The sequence below is a fragment of the Epinephelus fuscoguttatus genome, linkage group LG20 (genome assembly GCF_011397635.1).
Source record: "Epinephelus fuscoguttatus linkage group LG20, E.fuscoguttatus.final_Chr_v1".
NCBI lineage: Eukaryota > Metazoa > Chordata > Actinopteri > Perciformes > Serranidae > Epinephelus > Epinephelus fuscoguttatus.
This window is the reverse complement of record NC_064771.1, coordinates 38,920,965-38,928,362: the sequence shown is the minus strand read 5'-3', so window position 1 is coordinate 38,928,362 and position 7,398 is coordinate 38,920,965.

Sequence of the window (7,398 nt, the reverse complement as noted above, 5' to 3'; positions counted from 1 at the left end):
TCTACATTAGAGGCCCGTCCATCTCCACTAGAGGCCCATCTCCATTAGAGGCCCGTCCATCTCCATTAGAGGCCCGTCCATCTCCACTGGAGGCCTGTCTCCATTAGAGGCCCGTCCATCTCCACTAGAGGCCCGTCCATCTCCATTAGAGGCCCGTCTCCATTAGAGGCCCGTCCATCTCCATTAGAGGCCTGGGCTGGTTGCCAAGCAGTTTAATCTTTTTATAGAAGACATATAAAACTTGGTTGTTGCCTCCCTCAAATTATGTGTCGACTCCTTGAGTTACTCATATTCCATTAGTCTGCATGGGTCCTCAGATCAGAAGAATCAAAAGTGTTTTTCATGAAAACTAATCCAAGTTGTGAGGATGGTTTTAACACGATAAAGTGCTGTTGTGTCGGTGTGCCGGGCAACGTAACCCTCAAATGGCGTGACTCACAGCTTCTCTCTGACAGGCTGTCTGCTGTCGGAGCCACATCAAATAAATGATTCATAATTGACATGTTATTGGAAGCCTAATTTTTTAACAAGTAATATTCAAACTGGTTTAAACAAACAATTTGATTCGTTTTGTGTGAAAGACATTAAAGGCCTGTCCCAAATATAGGCCTGTTGATTTAAGCAAATAATAGCCCGGGCTATTGATTGAAGTTTTATGGTATGCACCAAACATCCTGTCTTACGAGACAATACAGAGCCAAAAGAAGAAAGCCTGAGTTACGTGAAGAAGTTGATAAGCACCGTCATGTTGCCTGTTACCTCTGACAGGGGCATCAGGGTTTGTCGTTGTAAAGTGGAGCTGCAGATTCAGCTGATAATTATCCCTCCTTCTACAGTGTCATCTCAAACACTGCTATTATTATAAAAATAACAATCGTAGCCGCTTAAAGTTTTGAGGCAGGAGGTCGCAGCAGTTTTTGTCAAAGCCGTCTCTCTCTAATAATTTCTGTACAGTCCCTAAACTGTGACCAAAGCCAGTCTGCCTTCATTTTGCACTGTACTTGAAAACCTCTGAATGGTACACACAGTGTTCAGATGGGCTGTGTGAGTTACTGTGGTTCAGCTTCAAACATTTACACACTCCTTTGTTTGTCTCCAGTCCTGAGGGAGGTGTGTGACCGAGCCTCAAGGAACAAGTCACTTTTATCTTTCCATGTCAGCAGTCACAGGGTTTTCTACCTTGTTTGTTAAATTATAAATCAGAGGCACCATCACTGATCAGTCGTAAAATCTCAGTTTGTGCGATCGCAATGGTTTCAATCTGTCACGTTATTGAATGTAAAAACGAAATGAACTCCTGAGATGCCTTTGTGTCAACAGATGAAGTGCACTTTATTTAAAAAAGTATCCACTGTGTTTCCTCAGAGGTTTATTATGGGTATTAAATAATGATTAAACACTTTTCTCAGTGAGGTCTGTTGTTGTGTTTGTCTCGTCTTGTGTAACATCTTTATGAACCTACAGAGAAGTGTCCCATTGTTCTCCCCAGGAAAAACATCAGTTAACAGCTCATTCATACTTATTGCTCTCTGGTGAGGAGCGTAAGGAAACATGTCTGAGAGGCAGCAGTGAGTCACACGGTGAGCTCCCATCATCATCATCATCATCATCATCATCAATAGCTGGGTTTCCTTCTTCTGCTGAGGGTTTGTTTGTTTCCGGACTCGGATCTCATGGGAAAAGAACCAAGAACTTTCAGTAAATTCAATGAACTCACTGCAGATGTTGAGTAACAAAAAAATGTAGGACAGAAATATGGTTTGAGTTTAGTTTGTACACAGACATTACCCTGGAAATCCAGAGTTCTCATGAGAGCACAATTTGAATTTGCTCAGCGAGTCACTCTGGCAATCAGTAATGATGCTCATTACCCATGCCGCTGGAGCCGAGCTGCACCAATCACATCGGTGTATCTGATATAGGCGGGCCAGAGGCGAGCTAAACAGATGACGACAGTGCTGTGACGATGAAGTCCAGAATCAGTCAGTAAACACTGCAAGATGGCTACGGATGAACACCTGTTTGAAACAGCTTTGGCCGCTACAATGAACGAGTTAGACTTGACTTCTTCTCTAAAAGAGGAACAGAAGACAGCGCTCGAGTCTTTCCTTTGCAAGAAGGACGTTTTTGCTGTTTTGCCGACCGGATACGGCAAGAGTCTAATCTACCAGTTAGCTCCGCTGGTAGCTAAGCGCTAAGTATTGTTCTGATTGGTCGTAGTGTTATCCAATTGCGTGCAGTGATATTTTCAAACGCATGCTTGGTGCTGCCCCTCGAGTTGGGCCATTTGCATTACTCATAGCCAGACCCTAAATCTTTCTAGATCTGGGTCTGGATTTCCAGGCTACACAGACGGCACTGTAGACTGCAATATCTCCACTAAACTTAAAGTTTCGTATAAACATTAATGTTCCCCAGAGGATGAAGCCTCATTCATCCATTCATTCATTCATTCATTCACTCATTCATTCATTTTCTGCAACCACTTATGGCTCTGCGGTTTTATGCAAAGGCATCTTTCCAGTCCGTTACTGGTGAGCTATTTCATGTTTAAGTGTCATACTTAAAGAACAATCTTAAGGTGTTTTGTGCAACCAGCCCCCGGCCTTTGTCTTTACTGGGGAAGGTGCCCATCTGCATTCATTGCCAGGACAAATGACTCTGCAGTTGTCACGGGTGTTATCGGCTCCAGCTCCGATCAACAGTGATGGAAACATCATAACATAACATAACATAAAGGTTTATTTTCACCCCTTTTCTGGCACAACCATCAGTAACTCTGTGACTCTTTGTCATCTCCGCCACGACTTCTGTCCGTCTCTGTCCAAGCAGCACTCTGACATTGGTCCAAATTTCTTTGCACCGAGTTTGAAATAAAGTCTGAATGAGTGACAGATGGTGACTGGCCTCTGTGCTGCTTCCTGCTGTTGACTAAAGGCCAATTCTCAAGATGTCTCAAGATGTCTTAACTCTGTGTCTTAACTCTATTCCAGTCTCAGTAAAACTCTATCAGAGGGACATATGAGACAACCTGTGTATGACAGAAGCTGGATTTCCAGTAGCGCAGCAGCTACGTGACCAACCTTACTCACACTTGTTGACAAAGCACTAATAAAGACACCGTGTGTGTCACTGACTTTCTCTGACATGACATACTGTACGTGCTCAGTGAACCTGACAGCCTCCGCTCTGCTGGTTTCACTCTCTTCACCAGATGTTAAACTTGGCTGCAGGGATTTGATCCCACAGCTCGGTCCAACACTGATGTCGGATGATCAGGTCTGGACCACAGTCCAGTTCATCATCATGATGGACAGGCTGAGGTCAGAGCTCAAGATCGTCCACAAAAATGTGCTGAAACAGTCAGAAATCTGATGTCTTCTCTCTGTATGTGAAGAAAAACACTTTGTCGCACCAATCTGCCCAAACATTTAGTATCAGATGTTTAAATCTAACTGTAAATGGAAGCAAAGTCTGATGAGAGGCAGAGAGGAGGAGGAGGTTGAGGAATGTTGTCCCGAGCAAAGGGGGGCTGGTTTCTCACTGAGAGCTCGTCTGATTCACAACAGCGCAGCTCGTAAAACAAAGTTTTCAAAGAATGTGGCTTGTTCTACAGCAAAGCTTTGCCTCTGCTTGTTGCTCACTCAGATTAACTGTTTACTGAGCTCCATGATATGAGATGACGACATCCGACCTCAACAGGGATCAGGGCGTTCAGTCAAACATGCAGCCATCTGTGTTTGACTTTTATTCCAGTTTCAGAACAATCCAGGAGAAGAAGAAGAGTTTCCAACAACACACACAGCAGGAAAACATCAATATGTCTTTGTGTGGTCTTTAAATGTTTCCTTTTATCTTCTCAGGGTGATTTATGATCCGTGTTTCAAGGTTTCTGGCTGTGACTGACGAGGTGACATAACAGTCATAACAGCAGAGTATCACTGAAGACAGCTCATAAATTGTGAATACTTCCGCTGTAGGAGAGAGTCGAAACAGAAAACTAATCCAAAACTCTCCACAGTGACCCAACATAACTTTTCCTGCTTGCAACAATCCTGACAAATGACTTCCATATGCTGTAAGACAGACGAGGCTGGCCGAAAGCCCGTCGTCAACTGATGCAGAAAAGCCACAAACGGGTCACAAGACGGAAGAAAGAAAGATAATCTCTGTGAGTCACTGTTAATCACTCAGTTTGAAGGCCGAGTTTCTGAGTTAATGTTTAAACAGTTGAGTCAAATCGTCTCGACTGTTTCCAGCTTCCCCTTTTTGTCTTTCCCAGGACAAACAGACGCGGTCCCTCTCCCAAGGTGTCCTCTACTGTGTCACAATCTGAGAAATCACTTGAGGTGACGACAGGTGTGTGATCACATCATCACACTGACCTCAGTCATTATGACGTCTTTTAAAAAATGATGAAACACTTCAAAGGTACAGGAACTTTAATTTGTGCACTCTTTTAACACACTACATAAAGTTGCTGCTCTCTTTTTTAAATGTGTTTTTAGAGGGTAAAGTTAAATAGAGGGCGGCACGGTGGTGTGGTGGTTAGCACTCTCGCCTCACAGCAAGAGGGTTGCCGGTACGATCCCGGGCATGGGAGCCCTTCTGTGTGGAGTTTGCATGTTCTCCCCGTGTCAGCGTGGGTTTCCTCCAGGTGCTCTGACATGTTCTCCCTGTGTCAGCGTGGGTTTCCTCCAGGTGCTCTGACATGTTCTCCCTGTGTCAGCGTGGGTTCTCTCCAGGCACTCCAGCTTCCTCCCACAGTCCAAAGACATGCAGGTTAATTGGTGACTCTAAATTGTCCGTAGGTGTGAATGTGAGTGTGAATGGTTGTCTGTCTCTATGTGTCAGCCCTGTGATAGTCTGGTGACCTGTCCAGGGTGAACCCTGCCTCTCACCCAGTGTCAGCTGGGATAGGCTCCAGTCCCCCCCGCGACCCTCAAGAGGATGAAGCGGTTAGAAGATGAATGAATGAAGTTAAATAGAGTTCTGTGTGAGCAGCAGTGGTGGAAGAAGTGCTCAGGTCTTTCACTTCAGTGAAGTAGCAACACTATGGTGTAGGAGTACTCTGATACATGTCAAAGTCTTAGTTACAGGATTCCCACACACAATTTTTACCAACAAATTTTCAGCATATTTAGTTTGAAACAGGCCTATAGAGCCCGACGTTATTACACATGCATTTCCCACAGCAGACAATGATCCTGATGAAGACCTGTGAGTCACAACGCCTCGGTGTTTTTAATCTATGTTGCCACGTAAAATAAACCCTACAATGTGCCTTGGATTTCTTTTGAAAGAGACTTGCTTTTTATATTGACTGAGAGTTTACTTTACTGGTGCAATGACTGGCTGGGCGACCAGGTGTATTTTTACACTTTAAACCACATCTCAAGCGAGAAAAGTGTCTCCTTTGGATAAAGTTGTGTGGTAACGTTAGACCACAACATCAACTCAACGTGAATAAGATTAACAATGATGTCTACATCTGTTCTAAGGTAAGTCAACATTGTGTTTGAGGCAACATATTGTCACTTTGCTGCAAAGAAATATAAAGTTATCTTTAACATCTCTAGCTAACGTTAGCTAAAGTTAGCCTAACGTTAGCTCCTAGCTGCGTTGTTCATCATGTCACCTTGTTTGCTGGGAGTTCATTAGCCTATTTTGTTCTAGTTTTGTACTTTGGTGATGGTACATCATTGTTAGCTGTTGTCCAAAGGGCTCTAGTTAAGCTAACGTTAACTTCTGGAGCTTAGCTTCATTAACTTATCTGTAATGGCAGAGATAACAAAGGTTGGCAAACGTTATGCTGAATGATTCAGTGTAAATACTGTAGCACCAAACTAACGGAGAGACACTCGTTATGATCCTTATGTCCCCAAAAATCATCAGTTGCCTCCTGTGAAATGCCGTGTACTGTGACACCTGCCATAGCGCCGGGCACTGAATGTTCATAGTTTGTCCGAGTGAGTGGAGGGGGCGTGGCTTAGCCATAGGTCAATTATGATAACTATGACAAGTTTATATGCATTTGTTGCTTCTTAAACAAACATTTGTTCTATCGACATGTCTACTAATTATTTTGCGACCTTGCCAGAACCTGAGAGTTCCCTTTACCTTAATAAATGGAGGTTGATCATAGCCCCTCAGTCTCCCGAGTCAAGGTAGAACAATGAGCTAACAGTGTCCTGCTGGTTTAATCACCAGGTATTATTAGGCTGAGTGTGAATAACAGACAACAGTTTGATCTACAGGCGGATATTAAGTTGGAGACGATGATGTGATGCTGCTGTACTGAACCACTGTAAGGTTTTAGCAGCAGCCTCCAACTCAAGCTAACGTTAGCTATCTATCAGGAGACTGTCCCCAGCATCATGTAGAGATTTACCACACTGCCGGTGAATATTCAGGATCTTATGAGCCTCAGATCACAGTGTCAAAGCCTTTTTCCTGTCTCTCTTCTTACGTGATAGCATTATATGGTTCTGTCCCCCTAAAAGGGTGCGCGGCTTTGGCGATGACACGATGCCGGTCTGGTCTGTGTATCACATGACACCAGTAGCATTTCTGTGATCATGTAGCACAGCACTAGTTTTTAAATTACACTAAACAAAAATATAAACGCAACACTTTTGTTTTTACTCCCATTTTTCATGAGCTGAACTCAAAGATCTAAAACATTTTCTATACACACAAAAGACCATTTCCCTCAAATATTGTTCACAAATCTGTCTAAAATCTGTGTTAGTGAGCACTTCTCCCAGCCTAAGGCACACCTGTGCAATAATCATGCTGTCTAATCAGCATCTTGATATGCCACACCTGTGAGGTGGGATGGATTATCTCGGCAAAGGAGAAGTACTCACTAACACAGATTTAGACAGACTTGTAAACAATATTTGTGGGAAATGGTCTTTTGCGCATATAGAAAATGTTTTAGATCTTTGAGTTCAGCTCATGAAAAATGGGAGCAAAAACAAAAGTGTTGCGTTTATATTTTTGTTCAGTGTAGTAATACTAGGAATGTGTTTCTCGTCATGTTAGACCAATGTGGAATTTTTAGAAACACATTTCAAACAATAACCAAACCATCTCCAGGCCTGGAAAACAGTTTCTCCAATGTCATGACTTATCCAAGTGCTTCATATCTGTGGGAACTCTGTGGCCTCAGTGTTAGTCAGCGCATTTTAGAATTTGTGTATAAAACTGTGGTTGAGAGTGTTTTAACTTTTCACCTCTCTGCCTGGTGCGGTCATCTGAACTGTGCATGCAAGAATATCCTTTCTGAGATCGTGACAATGGCAAGAAAAGTAGTTGGCGAGCCACAAATCTCTTGACCCAACTCTTTACAGAAAGGACGAGGAGGAAAAGGAGGATCTGGGCAGATCGCTCCCA